General features: G+C 44.3%; 1 pseudogene; it reads right to left on the reverse strand.

Annotated features, from left to right (window-relative positions):
• Positions 1 to 1808: 1808 nt before the first annotated feature.
• LOC141063341 (uncharacterized) lies at positions 1809 to 15911 on the reverse strand (annotated as a pseudogene).
• Positions 15912 to 16269: the final 358 nt, after the last annotated feature.

A 16269-nucleotide genomic window follows, 5' to 3' on the forward strand; every position in this document is an offset into this window, starting at 1 on the left:
TTGCATTAAAAAGCAATAAAGGAAAGACCAAAAGATCGTATCTGCACCAAAATGGTCTCCATTAATAGCATCAGCTCGGCACACAAAAAATAAGCCTTCACCCAACCCAAGATCATGAAAAATGGAGACGTGATGGGTATCGGAAAATGGAGCAATTCTTTTATACTTTACCTAATAAAGAGGAGGTATTTTTACTGATACAGTGGGTATGGAAAGTATTCAGACCCCTTTACATTTTTCACTCTTTGTTTCATTGCAGCCATTTGGTAAATTCATATTCATACTATCTATTCCTGACACTGGAGGGGCTTATAAACTTACACAGTATATAGTCTGAGGTCTGGGATCTGCCAATATGGGGCTAGTTTTCTGACTGTTTCGGATACCATGATACATGATTTTAGTTTTTTTTTGTCTAGTCTCGTTTGAATATAGGGCAATATTAAATAGTCTCCTGATGAGTTGCCTTTGGTGAGAACGATGAAACCCGTAGAAATGAGAGGCTTGGAGAGTGAGTGTGTAAACGTCACCTCACCCAATGTTAGGTGTCGGATTCCTGCCCCTGCACAGGGGGAATCTCGAGCTTTGCCTTCTGTGGTCTCCCATTCAGTCCCAGCCGCAGAGGAGGCTGCTCATTAGAGACGTCATTCTCAGCGTCTTGCTCAGGCTAGTGCTGTCAGGTTGGTTGCTGCTGCCACCTCTGGGTCAGCTTTGGCAATCCGCACTAGCCAGCAGCAACCAGCTCCAGAGGCTAAGTCCTTTTTGCAGCCTTCTGAGCATGCCCGTGGGACGTCCTCTCATTGGAGGTCGGGGGTCACACGCTCAGGTTCTTCTCCAGCTCGAATTGGACCATCAGGAAGGTCCCGGAAGGACGCTGCTATAAAAGGCTAGTATAGTCTGTAATTTGTAATGGTATGTGTGATGATGGATGCTTGTGAAACGCTGACTGACTCATTATGAAACCCCTTCCCTCTGATACGTATGCTGTTAGGGTTTAGAGTTTGAGTCAGCGCCGGGTAGTGGCACTGCCTAGCGCCGCAGTGCTCCAAGCTCCAATCACATGTTAGCGCCACTCTGCGCCACACTACATTAGGCACTACGGTACCGCACGTTCAGCGACATCAGCCTGAGCGGCGCTGTGCGCCACTAATGTGCTTTCCAGACCAAAGCTTAGGCTGGTTAGTGGCGTTCGCCAGAGCTGCGCTGTACGTACTTCGTGCGGTATTGATCTATCAGCTGTGCCCTGTGGCTGTTAACAGGGCACAGTGTTCAGTAAGGGTCTCTCCCTGGTGTTGCAGTGTTGGCGCCGAACACTGGTGGGTCTAGAGGGACTCTAACCCCGTGTCCTTGGGGCAGGGTCCTGTGACCAAAACACTAGTGTTCACTCTGCAGTATCGCGGCCCTGTGAAGCTACAGGGTTCACCTCCTATTCACCGGGTGAAGTTAACCCGTGTGTGTTCGCTATACCGCCAGTTTCTGTCTGCCATTACCGAGCAGCAGTCTACCATCTCTGCACGGATGACCCCGGGCTGCAAACGCACCTCATTACCATCTTTTATTATTTGTTGCATTCCGCCAGCCCTAACACCCTATATACTGAGACATGGGGTATATGTTTTTTCTATTAGTCACTTTCTAACCTTCAGGGGGTGAATTATGGGTATAGTTTTACATTTGGAATTAATAAGGTTTAGTTTTATCCTTTTATCAGCAAACATGAGGAATGACAAGAGACAACCAATTTAAGAAGATTCAATTTTGGTTAAAACTATTCCAACACTATGAACATAAAAAGGCTTCCCACTATGTGATGTCTCTGATGTTTATTAACAGTTGATTTCCAAGTAAAATATTTCACACATTAAGAAAATGAAAATGGCTTCTCCTCTGTGTGACTACTCTGATGGCGATCAAGAAGCGCTTTCTGGTTAAAATATTTCCCACATTCTGAACAGGAAAAAGGCTTCTCCCCTGTGTGAGTTCTCTGGTGCTTTACAGAATCTGATTTATTTCTAAAACATTTCCCACATTCTGAACATGAAAAAGGCTTCTCCCCTGTGTGAGTTCTATGGTGATTAATACAAACTGATTTATTGTTAAAACATTTCCCACATTCTGAACATGAAAAAGGCTTCTCCCCTGTGTGAGTTCTCTGGTGATTAATACAAACTGATTTATTGTTAAAACATTTCCCACATTCTAAACATGAAAAAAGGCTTCTCCCCTGTGTGGGTTATTTGGTGACTAATAAGATGCTCTTTCCGGTTAAAACATTTCCCACATTCTGAACAGGAAAAAGGCTTCTCCCCTGTGTGAGTTCTATGGTGATTAACCAGTTGTGATTTCCTGTTAAAACATTTCCCACATTCTGAACAGGAAAAAGGCTTCTCCCCTGTGTGAGTTCTAAGGTGCTTTACAGAATCTGATTTATTTCTAAAACATTTCCCACATTCTGAACATGAAAAAGGCTTCTCCCCTGTGTGAGTTCTCTGGTGGGTAACAAAATTTGATTTGTGTGCAAAACATTTCCCACATTCTAAACATGAAAAAGGCTTCTCCCCTGTGTGGATTCTCTGGTGATTAACACAATCTGATTTATTGTTAAAACATTTCCCACATTCTGAACAGGAAAAAGGCTTCTCCCCTGTGTGGATTCTCTGGTGCTTAATACAAACTGATTTATTGTTAAAACATTTCCCACATTCTGAACAGGAAAAAGGCTTCTCCCCTGTGTGGGTTATTTGGTGACTAATAAGATGCTCTTTCCGGTTAAAACATTTTCCACATTCTGAACAGGAAAAAGGCTTCTCCCCTGTGTGAGTTCTATGGTGATTAACCAATTGTGATTTCTGGTTAAAACATTTCCCACATTCTGAACAGGAAAAAGGCTTCTCCCCCATGTGAGTTCTATGGTGATTAACCAATTGTGATTTCTGGTTAAAACATTTCCCACATTCTGAACAGGTAAAAGGCTTCTCCCCTGTGTGAGTTCTATGGTGATTAACCAATTGTGATTTCTGGTTAAAACATTTCTCACATTCAGAACATGAAAATGACTTCTTTCCTTTAGGAGCAGTTTGTTTTTTATTGCCTCTTTTGTGACTTTGATTTCTCTTATTAGTCAGTAATGAATCAGAAGATGGGACCTGTTTCATAGGATCAGATGACAGATCATTGCTGTGAATGGATGATGCTATATCTGGAGTAATATCAATCACTTCAGTTGTATCTTGTAGGATCTCAAGATCATCTGATTTAAAAACTGAAGATGTCAGCTGTCCCTCTGATCTCCTGGTACAGTCAACTGCTAAGATAAAAAACAATTTTTTTAATAAAATATCATTGAGTTTTATATTTTTGAACATTTCTACTTAAACTGTCCATAAAAATGGCAAGCTATGTAAAAACTTTAACCCATTCACCCCCAAGGGTGGTTTGCACTTTCATGACCGGGCCAATTTTTACAATTCTGACCACTGTCCCTTTATGAGGTAATAACTCTGAAACGTTTCCATGGATCCCGGTGATTCGGACATTGTTTTCTCGTGACATATTGTTCTTCATGTTAGTGGTAAAATTTCATTCAAACAACTTGCGTTTATTTGTTAAAAAAATGGAAATTTGGCGAAAATTTCGCAATTTTCCAAATTTGAATTTTTATGCCCTGAAATCACAGCGATATGGCACACAAGAAACTTAATAAGTAACATTTCCCACATGTTTACTTTACATCAGCACAATTTTGGAACCAAAATTTTTTTTTGTTACGAAGTTATAAGGGTTAAAAGTTGACCAGCGATTTCTCATTTTTGCAACACCATTTCATTTTTACGGACCACATCACATTTGAAGCCACTTTGAGGGGTCTATATGATAGAAAATACCCAAAAGTGACGCCATTCTAAAATCTGCACCCCTTAAGGTGCTCAAAACCACATTCAAGAAGTTTATTAACCCTTCAGGTGCATCACAGGAATTTTTTGAATATTTAAAAAAAAAATGAACATTTAACTTTTTTTCACAAAAAAAATACTTCAGGTTCAATTTTTCTTATTTTACCAAGTGTAACAGGAGAAATTGGACTGCAAAAGTTATTGTGCAATTTGTCCTGAGTACGCTGATACCTGATATGTGGGGGGAACCACTGTTTCGGCGCATGGCAGAGCTCAGAAGGGAAGGAGCGCCGTTTGACTTTTTCAATGCAAAATTGGCTGGAATTCAGATTGGACGCCATGTCACGTTTGGAGAGTCCCTGATGTACCTAAACAGTGGAAACCCCCTACAAGTGACCCCATTTTGGAAACTAGACCCCCCACGGAACTTATTTAGATATGTGGTGAGAACTTTGAACCCACAAGGGCTTCACAGAAGTTTATAACGTACAGCGGTACAATTAAAAAATCATATTTTTTCCAAAAAAAGGTTTTTTCACCCCCAATTTTTATTTTCCCAAGGGTAACAGGACCCTAAAAGTTATTGTACAATTTGTCCTGAGTGCGCTGATACCCCATATGTGGGTGTAAACGACTATTTGGGCGCATGGCAGAGCTCAGAAGGGAAGCAGCGCCATTTGACTTTTTTGGGTGGAATTGAGATCGGACACCATGTCGCGATTGGAAAACCCCTGATGTACCAAAACAGTGGAAACCCCCCACAAATGACACCATTTTGGAAACTAGACCCCCTAAGGAACTTATCTAGATGTGTGGTGAGAACTTTGAACCCCCATGGGCTTCACAGAAGTTTGTAACGCCCGGGCGTGAAAATAAAAAAATCGTATTTTTTCAACAAACATGATCGTTTAGTCACCAATTTTTTTATTTTCCCAAGGGTACCAGGACAAATTGAACCCCAAAAGTTGTTGTCCAATTTGTCCTGAGTACGCTGATACCCCATATGTGGGAGAAAACTACTGTATGGGCACACGTCGGGGCTCGGAAGGGAAGGAGTGACGTTTTGGAATGCAGACTTTGATGGAATGGTCTGCGGGTGTCATGTTGCTTTTGGAGAGCCCCTGATGTACCTAAAGAGTGGAAACCCCCCACAAGTGACCCCATTTTGGAAACTAGACCCCCTAAGGAACTTATCTAGATGTGTGGTGAGCACTTTGAACCCCCCAGTGCTTCACAGAAGTTTATAACGACCGGGCGTGAAAATAAAAAAATCTTATTTTTTCAACAAACATGATCGTTTAGTCACCAATTTTTTTATTTTCCCAAGGGTAACAGGAGAAATTGGACCCCAAAAGTTGTTGTCCAATTTGTCCTGAGTACACTGATACCCCATATGTGGGAGAAAACTACTGTATGGGCACACGTCGGGGCTCGGAAGAGAAGTAGTGACGTTTTGGAATGCAGACTTTGATGGATTGGTCTGCGGGTGTCATGTGCTTTTGGAGAACCCCTGATCTACCTAAACTATTGAAACTCCCCACAAGTGACCCCATTTTGGAAACTAGACCCCCCCACGGAACTTATCTAGATGTGTGGTGAGCACTTTGAACCCCCAAGTGCTTCACTGAAGTTTATAACGCCCGGGCGTGGAAATAAAAAAATCATTTTTTTCCACAAACATGATCATTTAGTCCCCAAATTTTTTATTTTCCCAAGGGTACCAGGAGAAATTGGACCCCAACAGTTGTTGTCCAATTTGTCCTGAGTACGCTCATACCCCATATGTGGGAGAAAACTACTGTATTGGCACACGTCGGGGCTCAGAAGGGAAGGAGCACCATTTGACTTTTTCAACGCAGAATTGGCTGGAATTGAGATCAGACGCCATGTTGCGTTTGGAGAGCCCCTGATGTGCGCAAATAGTGGAAACCCCCAATTCGAACTCCAACCCCAACACACCCCTAACGCTAATCTCAGCCCTAACCCTAGCCCTAATGGGAAAATGGAAATAAATACATTTTTTTTATTTTATTATTTTTCCCTAACTAAGGGGGTGATAACGGGGGGTTTGATTTACTATTTATGGTGGTTTTTATGTTTGGCAGCTGTCGCACGCTAAAAGACGCTTTTTATTGTAAAAATAGTTTTTGCATCACCACATATTGAGAGCTATAATTTTTCCATATTTTCACCCACCGAGTCATGTGAGGTCTTATTTTTTGCGGGACGAGTTGACGTTTTTATTGGTACCATTTTCGGGCACGTGACATTTTTTGATCGCTTTTTATTCCGATTTTTGGGACGCAGAATGAACAAAAACCAGCGTTTCATGAATTTCTTTTGGGGGGTGCGTTTACACCGTTCCGCGTGCGATAAAATTGATAAAGCGGTTTTATTCTTCGGGTCGGTACGGTTACAGCGATACCTCATTTAGGTTTTTTTTATGTTTTGGCGCTTTTATGCAATGAAAACTATTTTATATAAAAAATAATTATTTTTGCATCGCTTTATTCTGCGAGCTATAACTTTTTTATTTTTTCGCTGATGATGCTGTGTGGCAGCTCGTTTTTTGCGGGACAAGATGACGTTTTCAGCGGTACCATGGATATTTATATGCGTCTTTTTGATCGCGCGTTATTACACTTTTTGTTCGGCAGTATGATAACAAATCATTATTTTTTGCTTCGTTTTTTATTTTTATTTTTTAAGGGGTTCGCTAAAGGGGTTAATTAATGGGACAGTTTTATAGGGCGGGTTTTTACGGACGCGGCGATACCTAATATGTGTACTTTTATTGTTTTGTTTTTTTTATTTCCAAAAAATGAATTTATTAGGGAATATATATATTTTTTTTAATTTATTTAGCGATTTGTTTTAAATTATTTTTACATTTTTTTTTTTTTAACTTTATTACATTGTCCCAGGGGGGACATTACTGTCATGTGACAGATTGCTGATCTGTCACATCACAGATCACTGTGACAGATCAGCGATCTGTCACAGCCAGTGCTGCAGGCTTCCTCCTTGCCTGCGCTTTGCAGGCACTGAGGAAGCCAGCTTCCTGCAGGCCCCCGAAGGTCCCCGTCGCCATCTTGGATTCGGGGACCTGCAGGAAAGGAGCCTCCCGCAGCAGCGCTGCACATTGCGCTGCTGTGGGGGGCTCAGGGAAGCACGGAGGGAGCCCCCTCCCTGCCGATGCTTCCCTTTAACCCCCTGTACACCGCGATCGTGTTTGATCGCAGTGTGCAAGGGGTTAACGTGTCGGGGGCAGTCTGTCACCACCCCTGACACATTGTGCATTGTGCCGGATGTCAGCTGTGATAATCAGCTGACACCCGGCCGCGATCAGCGGCGCTCACCACGTGAGCGCCGCTGATCGCGCTAGACGTACTATCCCGTCCATGGGCATAGGGGCCCGGGTCCCATGGACGGGATAGTATGTCTGATGTCAGAAAGGGGTTAATTATTTACCAAGACAATGACAGTTCACAGTCTCATAGAAAACCTTGTTGGATGAGCCAGTAGTGTGCGGTGCTCAACTGTTTGTTCATTCTGCCTCCCAAATATCGAATAAAAAGAAACCAATCAATGTTATGTAGGCGAAAATAATACCAATTCTCATCTCACAAAAACAAGTCCCCACTCAGGTCCATCATCTGTCAATGGAAAAACAGATAAGGCAGATTACAGTTAATGCTATAGTTAGGATTAGTGTTAGGCTAAAGTTAGGGTTTATTCTAAAGTTAGGGATAGGGTAAAGAATTAGGCTTTTCTCAATTGTCTCCCCAATAATTTGGTCACGTCTGAGTTTTCTATTTCCGGAAAAAAAATAATGAATAAAATGGCCGGTCAGTATTATGGTGCAGAGGAGGCTTATGCACTTTTATGCTCTGACAGTGAAGAAAGTGCAGTGTCAGATGGCGATGTGGATTTTGAGGGCTTTAGTAGCAGCGACAGTGATAGCTCAGATATGAGCAGTGATTCTGGTCCATCCTCACACACAAGGACCAGTACAACAAGGACAAATAGCGCTTCTGGAGAAATGTCTCCAACTCAGGGAACAATGCCCAGTACTAGCGCTGTCCCTAGTGCTCGGGAATTGGCGCACACCAATGTCCAAGGGGCTTTGCCTCTTGCTGTAGCATTTCCCAGATGGGAGGCTTCGGATTCGGCTACTCCATTCATCCCTCATTGTAATGCCATTCCTGGTATAAATGTGGAGGTGGAACATTTTGGACCAATTATTTTTTTAAATTTGTTTCTGACAGATAGCTTGCTAGAGCATATTGTCCTACAAATTTATATGTGTCCCAATTCATCAGCCAGAATCCACGATCCTATTATGCTAGGTCACATTTATGGAACCAACTAATGTCCTAGAAATAAAAACATTTTTAGGACTTACATTCACTATGGGGCTTGTTAAAGAAATGAGCATTCGGTCCTATTGGTCCAACCGCCCTGTTCAAGCCACCCCTATGTTTTCTGCCGTTCTTCCTAGGACCTGTTATGAAATGCTCATGAGATTTTGGCACTTTAACGACACTAGTCAGTGCCTGCCCAGAAATGCCCCAGAACATGACAGACTATTCAAAATCAGACCCATCATCGAAGACTTGACAGAAAAGTTCTTAAAGCTTTACACCCCAACAGAAAACATTTCCATTGATGAGTCCCTTGTAAAATTCAAAGGAAGACTGCACCTCAAGCCATTTATTCCTTCTAAGAGGGCAAGGTTTGGAATAAAGCTCTACAAAATGTGCGAGAGTTCAACCAGATACACATCAGCTTTTCGCATTTATGAGGGGAAAGACAGCCAACTAAACCCACCAGGAGGCCCTACTTATCTGGGGACATCGGGAAAATCGTTCTGAGCCTTTTTTTACAATAAGGCTACAATCTGTATGTTGACAACTACTACACCAGCATACCTCTATTTAAAAGTCTGGCTGAACATAACATAGGGGCTTATGGGACCATTCACAAAAACCGTCAGGGGTTTCCACAATCATTGGTCAGCAAAAGGTTCCCAAAGGGGCAGTCAGGGTCTTTACACAATGGAGAGCTGCTTGCCCTTAAGTATAAGGATAAAAATGATATTTTTATCCTGAGCTCGATCCACACAGATGCCACAAGGGCCACTGCAGACCAACAGGGATCCACTACTCCAAAACCTGTGTCTGTCATTGACTACAACAAATATATGGGGTGTGGACCTTGAAGATCAGGTTCTACAGCCATACCAGGTATCAAGAAAATCATAGATCTGGTATAAAAAGTTAGTCATGTATTTGTTTCAGGTGGCCACATATAATTCTTTTGTGTTATACAAAAAAGCCGGAAATGCAGATACTTTCCTTGATTATCAGGAAAAGGTCACTGAAAATCTTGTTTTTGAAAATTTTGTCCCTGCCAATCCTGTAGAATCTGAAGATGTGAGAAGACTCACTGAGCGACATTTTATTGCACTCATCCCAGTAACTGAAACAAGAAAGAACCCCCAGAGAAGATGTCGTGTATGTTCCTAGAGAGGAATGAGGCATGATACCGCTATTATTACCCACAATGCCCATCATTGCCAGCCTTATGCCTCCATGACGGCTTTACAATCTTCCACACAGAATCACGTTTTTGAACCGTTTTGACATTCAAGCATTTGGTTTATTTAGTGACAGACACATTTGAGTAGAGCTGACTTAACAATTTCCGGGGGTAGGTGGGGGAAGGTCTCCAGAGACACGAGCTGGGCACAATATATTGGGCACCACAATGACATTTTTGCAATTTTTGCTCTAAAATTTCCACTACGTGTATCTGGAAATCATCCATGTAATGAAAATGGTCACTATATCCATAGATGAATTCCCAGAGGGGTGTCATTTCCGAAAAAGGAAATGACACCCCTCTGGGAATTGGAAATGACACCCCTCTGCGAATTCATCTATGGGTGTAGTGACCATTTACCCATCTATCTATTTTCCAATGTAAAATCTGGGTAGAAATGTACCATATTTTTCAGACGATAAGACGCACTTTTTCCCCAAAAATTTTTTGGGGAAAAGGGGGTGCGTCTTATAGTCGGAAAATACTTGCAAATGCTGCGGCGGCGCTCTGTGCTGCGTGGAAGGCTCCGCTGGCATTTTGTCAAAGCCCGGAGACCCTTGCAGTTCCATTGCTGCGATGCGGTGGTCTCTGGAAAAATGGAATGGCCGCTGTGGGCGGCGCATGTTCAGATTCAGATCTCGTCCCGAGATATCGTTGCCAAGATCTGAATCTGCAGGGGCGGACACAGACTGTAGTGGGTCCCTGTGCAATAAATTTTTCGGGCCCCCCCAACCCTTCATAGGGCAACAAAGTTATTTGTTGTTATCTAATATTGAGGCTATGCAGGGCTGGATATAATATCTGTATAGAACATAATGTAACCCCCCATAGAATATAATGCAGCCCCCCCCATATAGTATAATGCAGCCCCTCCATAGAATATATGGCAACCCCCTCATAGGATATAATGCAGCCCCTTATATAGCATAATGTAGCCCCTCCATAGAATACAATGTAGTCCTCCTCATATCATATAATGCAGCCCCCACAGAATATAATAAATATAATACAGCCCCCCTATAGAAAATAATGTAGCCCCAAATAGAATATAATACAGCCCACCTCCCCATAGAATATAATGTAGCCCCCATATTATATAACACAGCCTCCCCTTATAGAATATAATGTAAAATGTACCCCCATGGTATATAACACAGCCGCATAGTATATAGCCCAGCACCACATGGTATATAGCCCAGCCCACCATGGTATATAGACCATGTGACGAACAGCCCACCGCTGTTCACCAATACGTGATGAACAGTCCACCGCTGCCACCAAATTGTGACAAACGGTGGTCCCGCTGCCACCAAAACATGACGGTCAGCGGACCCTGTGTCACCACTATGTCACAATCCCACCACTGACATGGGTGTATCAGCGGACGGAGGGACGCGACACACTGCCGGCACACGGCTATCACAGGCACAGTGGGGGCTTATCTTAGTTATCCCACCACTGGCACCATGTGACAAAAATACCCAGCAAGCTAATCTCGCTCTAACAATTTATTGCAGGGGGGTATTTTGGATGCCCCACCACTACTAAAAACCTTCCAAGAACTGCGGGGATTTATGTATATCCCACTTTCTCAGTTCCACTTTGGAACTCGCAGCTCTCCGGCGCCCCCCTTACCCTCAGGTCAGTCAGGGAACTGCACCTAGGTTAATTAGTCGCCGGACGGGCTGCTTGTTGTGCACGGGCAATTAGTCTACTGCAGTGAGGGAATTATCAGTGCTGTGGCCACAGCCCCCCTTCTGCAATATAAGACCCTTCTGGACTGCCAACTAGCCTAATCAATCGCACACATCGCGCTGCCACCATCCACAGTTTACTTAATTCACAGTCTTAAATTAAGAGGGTCCGTGGCAAACCCCTTAAATTAGTAGCGATTATCTAAAGAAGGCGTATAGTTCGTTTCTTAGAGCATGGAGACAAACTGATAATTTTACGATTTATTCCCAAAATGTGGTCAGTGGTTATACAGATAAAAGTTGCTATAAAGTTGAGACACAAAATATGTACAATAGACAAGTATAAAACAAAATGGATGAAAGAAGAAAGTACACTCACATGTGGTCAGTTGGCGTTAGGCATCCCATGCGGCTGGGGGGAGGGGCACTTAACCAAACGTCGCCGCTCATCGGCACGTCTCTCTGGCACGAGGACTTAAGCTGCTCTGCCTGAGTTTTGGGGAGGGAATCCCTTATCCTTTTGGGTCTATGACCTCACGAAATGGGCGGTCTGGGAAGGTCCCACCTTCCTCTCTTCAAGTTATGATTTGGCTACAAAACTTATGAGGATCATATCTTAGCGAGGGAAGCCCGCACAAACACATATATGGCATCATTGTTTGTGATTTACCGAATAGAATCCGAAAACACCAAGCATGCCATAACTAAGACCCTCTATTTGGGAGCAATCCATATTTCAGGTTTTGGAGGTCCGAGAACTACGCATGAGGCACCGTAGCGAAGCCGGGTCCACTCAGATCAAGGAAATATGACTATTATATCTCTGTCATGAGCGGAGTGCGAGCTAGGCGTCTTTTAATATTTCCTATACCTGTAAGCAGCCTCTGGTTTTAAACAAAGGACCATCTTTTCACTTAGCTAATTAACATTCCTAGCTCACAGGAAATGGACGGTTTCAGGTTTTACAGGCTGTGCACATGAAGACACTGGTGTGTGTGTGTGGGAAGAGAAGGGGGGGTTTGCAGCTACACGGCAGGCTGCAATGTCCTGATAAGCAAAGGAGAGACTTCTAGAAGTTTCTAGAAACATTCTTACAGTACATTACAGACCACCATGGTATAATACAGCCCAGCATGGTATATAGCCCCTCCAGAATGGTATAATACAGCCCAGCATGGTATAATACAGCCCAGCATGGTATATAGCCCCCCCAGCATGGTATAATACAGCCCAGCATGGTATATAGCACCCCCAGCATGGTATATAGCCACCCAGCATGGTATGATACAGCCCAGCATGGTATGTAGCCCCCCCAGCATGGTATAATACAGCCCAGCATGGTATATAGCCCCCCGAGCATGGTATATAGCCCCCCCAGCATGGTATAATACAGCTCAGCATGGTATGTAGCCCCCCCAGCATGGTATAATACAGCCCAGCATGATATGTAGCCCCCCAGCATGGTATAATACAGCCCAGCATGGTATACAGCCCCCTCAGCATGGTATAATACAGCCCAACATGGTATATAGCCCCCCCCAGCATGGTATAATACAGCTCAGCATGGTATGTAGCCCCCCCAGCATGGTATAATACAGCCCAGCATGATATGTAGCCCCCCCAGCATGGTATAATACAGCCCAGCATGGTATATAGCCCCCTCAGCATGGTATAATACAGCCCAGCATGGTATATAGCCCCCCCAGCATGGTATAATACAGCCCAGCATGGTATATAGCCCCCCCAGCATGGTTTGATACAGCCCAGCATGGTATATAGCCCCCTAAGCATGGTATAATACAGCCCAGCATGGTATATAGCCCCCCCCAGCATGGTATGATACAGCCCAGCATGGTATATAGCCCCCCCAGCATGGTATAATACAGCCCAGCATGGTATATAGCCCCCCCAGCATGGTATATAGCCCCTCCAGCATGGTATAATACAGCCCAGCATGGTATATGGCCCCACAGTCCAGTACTAACACTGATTTAATAAAAAAAAACAAAAAACAACACCCTCCTCCCCTTCTCCTCGTGCCTGCGTTGCTCCTGGCTCCTGTCTCCTCTCTTGCTCTGCATGGTACACAGTGAGAGCACGATGACGTCATCGCGCCCCCGCTGAGTCAGAGGCAGAGTGGGGAATGATGGGAGAGGGAGCGTCAGCTGACGCTCTCTCCTCCAGGCTCCATCATTGCCTCCTTCAATGTGGGGATCAGGGGGGTGGAGTCGGTGCTGGGGGCACGCGGGCTCCCCTGCCTCACAGGGGCCCCTTTGCCTCCCGCAGCGCTCGCTGCTCTCCTCATTGCACTACACATGGCTAATTTGAATTTTGACATAACTAGCCATGCGGTGCTGGAGGGGCCCCCTCTCCCCCGGGGCCCCCGTGCAATGCACGGTCTGCACGGGCGGTAGGTCCGCCCCTGTTAATCTGAGCATACACCGCCCCCATCTGCCAGTTTCCCGGAGGCCACCGCATCGCAACAATAGAGCTGCAGTGGCCTCCGGCTTTGACAAAACAGCGGTAGAGCCCCCCAGACAGCACAGAGCGCCACAGCCCCAGCACAGAGCGCTGCCGTGGCCCCAGCACAGAGCGCTGCCGCCACCCCAGCACAGAGCACTACCCCCACCCCAACACAGAGCGCTGCCACCACCCCAGCACAGAGCACCCCTGCCGCCTCAGCCTGGGATGGGATTTTCCGGAGGCCACCGCACCAGCCTGGACCACCGAACAATGTCTGTGACCACTCTTGCACCTGTGCTGATCCCCCCTAGTAAGCTGAATTCGGACTGTAAGACGGACCCCCCATTTTGCACATTTTTTTCCCCTATTTTCCTTTTGAAGATTTGGGGTGCATCTTATAGTCCGAAAAATACAGCAATTATTTTTTCTTCACTGCCCAATGGTATAATTTTCTATGGAACAGCTGTGGTGTCAGTATGCTCACTGCACCACTAGAAGAATTCATTCAGGGAAGTATTTGGTAAAATGCAGTCACTTTTGGGGGCTTATGCTGTTCTGGCACCTCAGGGGCTCTGACAATGTGACATGTCACCCACAAACAATTCCAGCAAAATCTGCTCTCCAATATGGCGCTCCTTCCCTTCGGAGCTCTGACATGCGCCCAAACAGTAGTTTACCCCCCACATATGGGGTGTCAGCATACTCAGGACAAATTACACAACTAATTTTGGGGTCTAATTTTTCCTGTTACCCTTTGGAAAAAAAATGGAGGGTGAAAAGATCATTTTTTGTTGAAAAAATATGATTTTTTATTTTCACGGCTCAACGTAATTAACTTCTACAAAGTACTTGGGGGTTCAAACTGCTCACCACACATTTCCTTGGGGGGGGTCTAGTTTCCAAATTGGTGTCAGTTGTTGGTGGTCTCCGCTGGTTATGCACATCAGGGGCTCTCCAAACGCGACATGGCAACCGCTAATTATTCCAGCATATTTTACATTCAAAAAGTGAAATGGCGCTCCTTCCATTCCGAGCCCTGCCGTGCGCCCAAACAGTAGATTTCCCCCACATATGGGGTATCGGCATGCTCAGGAGAAATTGCAAAACAAAATGTATCGTCCATTTTCTCCTGTTACTCTTGCGAAAGTAAAAAAAACTTAGGTCTAAAGGAAAATTTGTGTGAAAGAAAAGTAAATGTTTATTTTTTCCTTCCACATTCCAATCATTCCTGTAAAGCACCTGAAGGGTTAATAAACTTCTTGAATGTGGTTTTGAGCTCCTTGAGGGGTGCAGTTTTTACAATGGTGTCACTTTCGGGTATTTTCTGTCATATTGACCCCCCAAACTCACTTCAAATGTGAGGTGGTCCCTAAAAAATGGTTTTGTAAATTTTGTTGTAAAAATGAGAAATCGCTGTTTAACTTTTAACCCTTATAACTTCCTAACAAAAAAAATTGATACAGTTGATATAGAGGCTACTGCGCAGGCGCCGCCATCGCCGGTGACATTGTGCTGGATGTAATTTTTTTCTAAGCCTCACAATAGCTACAATATTATAGGCATTATCAACAATAATATCAATGCTATTATATGCATTATGTAATAATGGGGGCAGGTCAGTGAGGGGTCAGCGACCTGTCATAAGCCAATACAGATGAATATATAATCAGAGCACCACATAAAGCCCCGCCCACAGCCCCACCCACAGCCCCGCCCCAGAGCACGAGAATCTCATTAACTGAAAACTACAAATACAGATTACACAACAGTAAACCAGAGTTGCCCTCATTTATGGTGGAGCATTGGAGCTACTATGGATCCACTATGGAAAATAATATTGCTCCCCATTTCAGGAGAGATTGTGCAGTATCCTGAATTCCTTAGGATCAAAAACAATGTAATTGGTTGTAAGTTCTATAGAAAAGGGCTTTCACTGCCCAAAGTCATTTGCACAGTTTTGGGTGGAGGAGAATGTTGTGGTCTAGAGGCAAAATGGTGATCATGGTAATACGGCCGGACTACACCACCGATAAAGCAGCCACAGCCGGTGACTGAGAGGAATCTGTGACTTCTCTGCATTCAGTGGTCACTACTCACCTGGGTAGTCATATGTGGGAATCTCCTCTTTACACCACTCATCACCCCTCACATATGTCTCTGTAGGATTAATATGGGTCAGATCTTCACCCTGAAACAAATATTGTAAGTCACAGACAGATGGAGAAGTCCCATCTATGATCAGCTCTAATCCTGCCATCTCCACCGTTCTCATTACACAAGTATAAAACATATAATACTGGAGGATAAAACAAGACTGAGCACAAGACCTTCACAGCCGTCTACACATCATAGGGGAGATCTCCTGACACCTTCTCTCCATCTACCTGATGATCCTGAGGAGCACTGGGATCTTCTTGGTTACAGTCCTGTGGAAGAAGAGGACGGGGACATCTCTCTGGTGTTGTCCTCTTACTGGATAGATCTGGAGGAAACACATACAGGGACTGAATTCATTCTCTACATACAGATAATTATAGGCCGTGTGTATTTAGTCCTGTCTATTACCTGGTGATGTGAGGGGCTGGGGAACCTCCATTATGACGTCCTTGTACAGA

The sequence above is a fragment of the Dendrobates tinctorius genome, unplaced genomic scaffold (assembly GCF_039654945.1).
Source record: "Dendrobates tinctorius isolate UK_male_01 unplaced genomic scaffold, ASM3965494v1 ptg000249l, whole genome shotgun sequence".
Taxonomy (NCBI): Eukaryota; Metazoa; Chordata; class Amphibia; order Anura; family Dendrobatidae; genus Dendrobates; species Dendrobates tinctorius.